We start from the raw sequence: 10,378 nt of genomic DNA on the forward strand, positions 1-10,378 counted from the left end.
TTTTTTTTTTTTTTTTTTTTTTAATAAAAGAAGACCCGGTCAACTCCATCTGCTCAGTCTAGTAGTGTGGACCATGGTCCATGGACAATGGTCTAGTCTTTCTTTAGCATTGTCGTCTTCTCTAACCAATAAGAACTCAATTTTAAACTTCGTGTTTTACAGCTTGATTTAACTCACCCTCAAAAACAGGCCAACTTGAATGTATTTTTGCAAGATTGCAACTTTATTTTATTTTATTGTTTTTCATTTTATAGGTAGGCACTAGGCAGTAACAAGTACGAGTCAATTGGTTATAAAGTCCGCAATCTAATTCAACAACTTTTGATTTGATTTTAAAATCCTAAACTATTTCACAATTTGTTGCTACAACTTTAATGAGGTAAATTATGAGTAATTATAAAATAAATCTACAAAATTAATAAAAATATTTTATAAATTTTTTTATATGAGAACGTTTTTTCAAAAAAAAAAAATCTTATTATTTTAGATAATTATGTAGTTAATGGCAATATTTTAATAGAATTAGTGAAAGCAAGGCCAGCCTCAAGCATATACAAGTAAGTGATGCAATATCCTAAGCCCCCAAATAAAATAAGGTCTCCAATTTTAACTAATACAATATAATTTTTTTTATTTTAATTTAGAAAAAAATTTTAAGTCCTTTTATTGGTCAATAAAATGCATCAAAAAGGCCTCACTGTATCCCAAAATATAGAAAATTAAAAAGGAAAAAAAAAAAAAAAAACACAAAACAAAATTAGTCAAAATTCAGCTAACAAATTCATAGGAAACAAATTCATTACCTCATTCTTGAAATCCACTAAAATCAAATTTAATACCAGACAAATTCGCTAATAATACAACACAAATATCTTGAAATATGCTAAAATAGAGATTATAAATCTCTAAAAAGACAAAAAAAAAAAAAAAACTCTCTCACACTCATACCCATATTGCTATGCAATCAAGAAATCTCCACTAACAAAGGATGAAACAATTAAGATTTTTAGAAGTTTATTCACAGATGAAATTGATAGGTCAACATTTCTTCATCCCTCTATTCTCTGAGTACAAATAAAATACTCAGAAATCACACTAAAGCATCACATAAATGAACTTCATCACAAAAAAGTGGTTCAATTCTTTTCCCATTTACCTAAAAATATAAACTACCATTGTTTCTTGGATTGAGTATGGGATAGGTGGCCTATACATCCACTATCATAGCATAGCTGGTGTGTCAGTGAATGCCGTATTACTTTATATGGTCACTTACACCTTATCAAGTAGTAGTTTTTTTAAGCTTTCATTACACTTATAACTCCTCACAAACCCAACGAAACAACTTAACCAAGCTACAAATTGAGCGCCTAGTGTAGAATACTCCTCCAACCCATAATACATCACTTAGGTGGAGAGCACCTGCCATCTTTATTGTTAAAATAGCTATCTAAAAAGCTTGATCTCAAGGTTTTGAATAAAGTTTCTATATTGACATTGATATTCTAGAACAATCAACAATTTATATACTGTACTTCGATGTTCTAAAGCATTCTAAACATCATTAATTATTAGTTTAATAGATTCAACCAGAGCAACAAAAGATATTAATTCAGTCCCCCTAAATTACAACATTATGCTCCTCCCCTTCTTGGCACAAAACTAATCAAGACTGTAAAGAATTAAAATTTTCACTTTTAATTAATAAGTAAATTTTGAAATGTCAAGGTTTGGCTAATGTGCTTCATACGCATATCTTTACACACAATGTTGCTCAGTTTCTCTCAAATCTAGGAGAGGTATCATATTCACAACCAAAAAAAGAGCCCAGAGAGCCCAGATCATGTCAAATTACTGTAACTTAAAGTATTTTCTAAATTATATATATATATATATATATAGGGTAAAACTTAAGTACAGTATTTAGGTTTTTTTCTTAGGTTCCTCTTTTAAAATTCAGTCATATGGCTGCATAACTAAAAATACCCTTTCATCTCATGAAAAAAAACCATGTAGCTGAATTTTAAAAAGAGAACCCAAGAACAATACTTAAGGTACTATATCTATGTTTAGTCCACATATATATATATATATAGAGAGAGAGAGAGAGAGAGAGAGAGAGAGAATTACCACAAGATCAAGGCAGCAGTAGAACTGCAGGTCACGGGCATCAACAAAAATTACAAATTGAAAAGAACAAAATGAAATCAGTATTAACCTAAACTAAATCATACGATTTAAGACGAAGGAAACAATGTGTTCCATAAAAAGAAATGCAAAAAATAAAGGAAATGCTTGATATGTGTGCAAGGAATACTAACATGAGACTTTAAAAGGGAAATTTAACAGGATTTCATAATTATGGTAGATTGCATGTATCGACATTACAAGTGAATAAAAATTGCTATCAGCCAGTAAGGTCAATGCTCAAAAAAGATAGGTCATTAAGTATGATCACAAACTAAAACTTAGAGAAAACATACTATAACTGCAAGGTCCACAAACTAAAACTTCAAGAAAACATACTCCAAACATGCATTAAAGCAGTTATTGCCAAATATAATCACCAAATGCCTACAAGAATCTTAAGTGAAATAAAACAAGTCTTACAATTACAGGCGATGACACCTAATCTACAATATTTAGGCATGTTTGTTAAATTAATCATATGATAGGTAGAATTCTAGCATGTTTATAAAAAAATTACTGCCTGGATAATAATGCTGAAGGCAAACAAACTTCTCGGGTGAACAAGAGTAAAAATAGAATCAAAATCATATGCCTTAGCCTATGAGATATTTTTACGCAAAGAGCAATAATTTCCTAAAATAACAGTGGTTTTCATTACAATTAGACTCCTAAATATATGTCAAAACAATGAAATATCTTCATTCCTAATATTTAATTAAGTCAATTTAAGAATGAAATATTTCTGTTAACAGCTTGTATTAACTTTTGACATCCCAATCATTTAGAAAGCAGCAGTATTTAGAGCCAATTAGAAGTTTCATTTACTGTGAGAGTTGATTATATGATAATAGTAAGTAAACCCAAAACTAATTTGTGCTGTACGAAATTTTCCTATCTTTCCAGGATACTTCTACAGCCATTTAATAGACCAAGAAGATATGGCCAGACAAATGCAATAATTTTTTTCAATTGGTCTCTTTGTAAAATCTCTGTTTTAATACAAATATTTAATGCCTATAAAAAGAACATAAGTAAACAAGGCCAAACATGAAACCAACGAACGGCATGAGCACTCAAAATCCCCAAACTATAAACCATTTTGAGAAAAAATATATAGAAAATAAAAAAAATAAAAAGCAAAACTAACCAGGTAGATTGAAGCCAGTTTCCTACCCCTACATTACATCTTGTTATCAAGGGTACTTCAAAGTTATCCATATCCCATATATGGGGCAATGTTATAATATACAATTGTTTACTAAAGCGACAGTCTTTACAAAGTTACTAGTCTAAGCTTACATGGTTTTTAATTGAGTAAATCCCTTCCAGCTTCATCATTATCTGGAGTTCCAATTTTCATGCCAATTTACAGAATTACTCCTTCAGATATCTAGTACTTGCCATAACAATTTCAGAGTCAAAGAATAAACCCATTATTTATTAAATTCATATAAGCCAATATACTCAAATCTGCCTTAACAGAATTTCAGTCAACTCAGAAATTGCACTATTATTTCTATAGTCATCCAATTGCTGTGAGACCAATTCCATTATAAAAATGTATATTAGCTTTCATAAGAACTGCCCCTAGCATCCAAATTCACAGAATAGGATTTAATCGAACATTTAATCTGTCATAGTGGCAGATTTAACACATTTACACAAAATCATAAAAGAATTTTATGTTGTCTTATTATCATCTGGGGATTTTTATACACTCTAATAGACATGTCAAACAACACTTATAAACACTTCATAACAAAGTGAATTATAACAAGAATCCTAGAGGTATTTAGTAATCAAAGTCGAAACCATAAACACACTAAGAATTTTGTTTTTGGCAAAGTTTCACCAGGACTGTGAGGTTATCAAAATCTGCTACTTAAGGTATTTTATGTAGTATTTTCATCCGTACCACATTAGTGAAACATTTACTTGGCAAGACAAGTATTAGCTGCATGAGCAGTTGTTCAGTAACAAGCAAAATATCATAAACTAAAAAAGAGCACATGTATAGCATACCAACACGCCATCTTTTGAGCACTCAAATAATAAATTCCAGCTAACCTAATACTAGAAATTTTAAAACCATTCAACACTTATGCTACCAAATACCAATAAGATGGTATCAGCTACAATGTTGGGCATTATCAATTTAAACCAGTAGGGTTTTGCACTACCAATATCTTCATGCATCATTCATGTGTCATTTAAGAATTATTCATGTTTAAAGTTGTATTGCTCTATTTTATTGCTAAAATGAGATATTTTCACAACAAAACTTTGGAAGTTAATCAAGATTGATTTCGTCTACTTTCTTACCATATCTTAGCATCCAAATGTGGTATAACCTCTAAGCTATATAGAAACGATGCAAGATCTTTATCAAACTTATTTAAATTATCCATAAAACTTAACTCAGAAAAATGTCAAGCATGTGGAGTTCACTTTAAAGAACAGATAAATAATACCAAGAAAATAAATGATCTTCTCAGCTAATGGCATGACAATTAGAGATCATAGTATCATACTCATGAGAAGCAAAGGAGAGGCAAACCCCCAGAATTAATATTTCCTTTTTGTAAGTTTAGAGAAAAAATAACAGCAAAGCTATGGTTCATTGCTTTGTTAAATCTCAAGAACAACTAAGTTTTGGATGTTAATTACCAGGAAGGTGCATCTCACATATTTAAAAAAATCAAAATTAAAATTCACTTAAGCTACCAACGACAGTAAAAAGTTAAGTGTACAATCAAAACCATTTAGGCCACATAACCATCAATAAGTAGTTAATGCTTCCATAGCCAAAATCGAAACACCCACAAATAGAAGCAAATGTGAAAAGTATGTACCAGCACAAATCTAAGATTATAACCCATCTTCTTCATTTGGTTATGAGTGAGTGAATACCATGAAGGAAACAACCACAAAAAAGAAAAATAAAACATAAGACAAATTCAATTCATCTCCTTTTCGTCCATTTTCAGAGCAACCAAATAGAAATTAAAGCTGAAGTTTCTAAGAATCTCATATTTGTAACCAAAAAGTACAAGATTGAGAAGTTCAACCACAAATCAAAAGATTTAACATAAATCAGATAATCATGTAGGTTACAAATCTTTCAGAAGATTTAACTTTTAGCACCATAATAACCACCCCCCCCCCCCCAAAAATAAAAATAAAAAACACAACAAACAAACAGAAAAAAAAAAACAAGATCTCATATATAAAAACTTTCAAAAGGCCAAAAAATTTAATAATTAAACTCAGAAATTATTAAAACTAAGCCACCCCACCCACACACACACACGACTAAAAAACAAAAAAAATAAGAGATAAGAGGGGAAAAAAACAATTGAATATCTTCACAGTTGTTGAGGTGATAACTTGGTGATCAAACTTGTATACCATATTGCCATCCACGTCCCCATGTAAACTACTACCATGGTGATTTTGAAAGGAAGTTTAGAATTAATTCATGCTGCCTATGCACCCTCCCCACATTGCTTCAATTTCGTCTATTATTTTTCTTTCAAAAAAACCGGATATCTAATAAGTGACACTGAATGTATACATTTATAAGTTATATAATGATTTATGGGAAATAGAACTAAACAAAATTTGAAACAGGTACATTTAAAAATATATTTAAAAAAAAAAGGGTGAAACAGGTCTAAATGGTATTATAACTTGTTTAGTACGTACTATATAGTTTTATCAAACATTAATAACACAAAAAAACACAAACCCAGATATTTATATATCAAGATTCATTACAAATAAATGAATTTAGGACCTAAACTTGGTGAGAACACCAAGCTCACCATACTTCTTATTGAAATATGAGTTGTATAGATAGCAAGAGTATAAATATCAGTTAAGGAATTAAGTGGTTAGGTAGCTCTGAAATACCTTAGGACCCATGGTGACCACTATTATCCCAACACCTATACAGGCTTGTAACCAACAGTGCAAAATGCCAAGTAACACCAGTTGCTCTTAGAGGCATTTCGTCAAACACCTAGCAGATATAACAAAGAAATAAACCTTGGTTCATCTACAGTTTCTGTAATAGAGGGAAGCATAATTTTCAGCACCTAAAAGATATTTAGAATAATGGAATCTACTATTTAGAAACATATTGATACATCAAGTTATGAGTGATTGTATACCATGAAGGAAATAACCACAAAAGGAAAAATAAACATAAGACTCAAATTCAATTCATCTCCTTTTCATTCATTTTCAGACCAACAAAACAGAAATTAAAGCTGAAATTTTTCTTAGAATCTCACATCTGTAACCAAAAAACATGAGATTGAGAAGATAAACCACAATTCCAAAGATTTAACATAAGTCAGATAATCATGTAGGTTACAAATCTTTCAAAAGATTTAACTTTTAGCACTTCAATAAACAGTGCCGCCCACCCCCCCCCCCCAAAAGAAAAATATATCTCAGATATGAAGACTTCCAAAAGGCCAAAAAATTTAATAATTAAACTCAAATTATTGAAACTAGGCCATATGCGTGTGTATGTGAGAGAGAGAGAGTATAAAAGAGAGAAAAATAAGAGATAAGAGCGGCTACCCTCGGAAGAACAATCCATGGCCATTGATTGAAAATTGACCAATCAGTTTCAGATGTTGCAAAGTGACGTGATTGACTGGAAAGAAGCCCATGGTTGCACCAAGAGACATAATAGTAGCACGGTCTAATAATGACAATGTACTCATGCGTTCCCCTACATAAGAGAGTATAGAGCAACATCTATTTTTAGATAGATTACCAAAACTGGGAACAATGACTACAAAAATTGTTAAAATAAAACTTGAACATATTCAATGCAAAATATAATACAAACTATACCAGTTTGCTTTTTAACATAAACAATTCTTGGGAATCGATTTCTAGTTAAGATATCATTGGTGGATTAGTATTTGAAACCAACATTGTATGCTACATACATATTCCACCAAATTTACATATAGTCTTGATGCCTCCATATATTGAAATCAACATGCCTCTCATTCCATGTAAGAAGAGGCAATGGAAACCACAAGCAATGGTGGAATATAGTCAAGAGTATGTGCAAATGTGGCTGGCACTCTCCACGGATCATTACAAATGGTATCATAGCAAACTTGGTAACACCATGTGGTTCAAGGGAACTATAGTAAAACATGAACCTTAATGATGACATTAAGAATTTAAGAGAGTAAGATTATGACATCCCAAATCGGGTGAATTGAATTGTTTGAGTGTGTGTTATGCAAATGTGTACTGAGCCCCACATTGTGTGTATCTATGTTGAGCTTAAAATTATAATAGATTACAAGGAGTCTCAATTGCAACTTGTCTAGTCCTTTGGCGTATAAGCACAAATCTGGCTAATGTTTTTTATTGTTACAAAACAGTAGCATGTGATAACAGGTGTGATCGATGTAAGTTGACGAAAATGTGTATGCAAATTGGTTAGGTTCATGCACTGATTCTGATCTATGGGTTCATAGATGAGAGTTAAATTGAGATAAAAACCATAGGAACAACATATGTACACAAATTGGCAAGGTTATGCTCAAAATGTGTTTTTAAATTTAGTCTAAAGGTAAAATAAATTTAACAACTACTAAGATAGGAAGTTGTTATTAGTGAATAAACATATTGATACATAAAAGTTATGAGTGATTGTATACCATGAAGGAAACAACCACAAAAGGAAAAATAATCATGATACTCAAATTCAGCTTATCTCCTTTTCGTTCATTTTCAGAGCAACAAAACAGAAATGAAAGCTGAAATTTTTCTTAGAATTTCGAATTTGTAACCAAAAAACACAAGATTGAGAAGATAAACCTCAATTCCAAAGATTTAACATAAGTCAAATAATCATTTAGGTTACAAATCTTTCAAAAGATCTAACTTTTAGCACTTTAATAAGCAGTGCCCCCCACCACACCCCAAAAAAGAAAAGAAAAAAAAAGTCTCAGATATGAAGACTTTCAAAAGGCCAAAAAAATTAATAATTAAACTCAAATTATTGAAACTAGGCCATATGTGTGCGTGTGTGTGTGTGTGACTATAAAACAGAGAAAAATATGAGATAAGAGCAGCTACCCTCCAAAGAACAATCCATGGCCATTGATTGAAAATTGGCCAATCAGTTTCAGATGTTCCAAAGTGACGTGATCGACTGGAAAGAAGCCCATGGTTGCACCAAGAGACATAGTAGTAGCACGGTCTAATAATGACAATGTACTCATGCCTTCCCCTACATAAGAGAGTATAGAGCAACATCTATTTTTAGATAGATTACCAAAACTAGGAACAATGACTACAAAAATTGTTAAAATAAAACTTGAACATATTCAATGCTAAATATGATACAAAATATACCAATTTGCTGTTTAACATAAACAATTTTTGGGAATCAATTTCTAGTTAAGATATCATTGGTGGATTTAGTAAAGTTAAGATACAAAATAACTTTTGATTCCTCAAAAAACAAATCAAAAGATAAAAAATAACTTTTAGTAAGGATGGAAACCATAACATTTTTTACCTTATAATCCCTAAGTGATGGAAAGTTTGGTCCAAGCATTTCCTGAAACACTTTGAGTGAGTAGATAACACAAGCCTCCAATGTAAATCTTCAACCATTGAGGAAAAAAAAAGTTTGGTTTCAAATTTGGAAGTTGAAAAATAGTTTCTTCAAAAGAAAAAATTAGACTAAGCCTGGAGTTTTGTATAGAGTTGTTAGACACCATAGTTGGCTGCCCAAAACCTATTTATGGTCTATTACATATTTTCATTCAATTTTCAACAAAGTAGAACAAATGTGATCCTTTATGACGCTTACTACTCTACTAATGAAGCAAACCTGTTTTTTCCTTCAATCCTATGTTGCAAATATTAGAATTAACTTCTTATAATCAAAGAAAATATATACCGTGAGACCATGGACCTTATCCACCCACCCTAAAAGTTCTTATAGCAATCTCACAAAAATATATAGAATGTAGTTAACACTCAAAATTTATAAAGCATAAGATGAACTATATAAATGGATATACCAACGTAGTATCACATTAGACATGCCACCATTGATACTTCAATTTTAGTAGCCTTGTCATATGGCTTTCCATTGTCCCGAGTCTCAACCGCCGCAAGTTCATCATTGGGTGCTCACAACACCTAAACCAAATATCAAAACTAATTACTATCAATTCTAGCTTAGCATAACTTACACATGCATCTCACAGCCTACCACTTAAATCAAGAAAAGCCTAATCCCACCTCAAGGAGGTTTCCCAAACATTAAAACAAAAAAAAAAAAAAAAATTAAAAAAAAAAAGGAGGTTGCCCAAACATAAGATACATATATCAAACAACATGAAGTTCCAAACTATGGAGAAACCATTATTTTTATGTTCACATTCATATCATGTCAAACAAAGCTGAAATCAATTCAGAATGCATTTGAGTTTGGGAGCAATATTGCATGCATATACATAAGATCCTTAGGTTTCAAAAAGGGCACAATGGAGACACATTAAATTCAAGTTCATTGGTGTTAAGAATCACTTCGGAATTATGACTTGTCTAGCAAAGCTAGTTTAATGAACCATACTGAAAACAAGCTTTTGTCATATAAATCAAATGACAGTCTTAAGGAGCCTTTTACTTGAGTTTCTTACATGCATTAACATAGTTAAATACATTCAAGGGCTGGACAGCCATACAACATAAGGGAAGAAAACACAAAACAACAACTATGACAACGAAATACAACCAATTTCCAAGATAGTTACTTAAGGCTTCTTAAATCAATTCTTTGGGCAGACCCATACAATTTAGGGCTTTCATAAAACATGAAACACATACTTGGACACAAGAAATTGCTTAAAATAAAGTACAACCATGTCTTACGCCGTAGCATGATTATACAATAAACATCTACAGGCATGATCAACAAATTTTGCAAAAGTTGTTGCAATGAGTCATTAACAAGGCATAAGGTTAAGATTTACATTAGCACAACTCAAGGGATTTAAGATGTTCAATACAAAGAGGTTAAGGTGCTGAACCATTTATTAGAAACAAGGTACATCACAAAGAGAGCTTAAAAATACCATCATGAACACAAGTTGTCACATGCATGCATAATTATTGAATCAAGGGTAAGAAC

At 31.3% G+C, this 10,378-nt stretch overlaps 1 long non-coding RNA gene across 1 annotated transcript; it reads right to left on the reverse strand.

Moving 5' to 3' along the window:
- On the reverse strand, positions 1-9,466 carry LOC136065896 (uncharacterized). Its single transcript, XR_010627492.1, has 6 exons — positions 9,264-9,466; positions 8,753-8,794; positions 8,308-8,461; positions 6,781-6,934; positions 6,103-6,211; positions 1-2,154 (listed from the first exon to the last, which is right to left on the reverse strand). It is a non-coding gene; the product is annotated as an uncharacterized LOC136065896 (long non-coding RNA).
- Positions 9,467-10,378: the final 912 nt, after the last annotated feature.

The sequence above is a fragment of the Quercus suber genome, unplaced genomic scaffold, assembly GCF_002906115.3.
Source record: "Quercus suber isolate HL8 unplaced genomic scaffold, Cork oak 2.0 scaffold_1294, whole genome shotgun sequence".
Classification (NCBI taxonomy): domain Eukaryota; kingdom Viridiplantae; phylum Streptophyta; class Magnoliopsida; order Fagales; family Fagaceae; genus Quercus; species Quercus suber.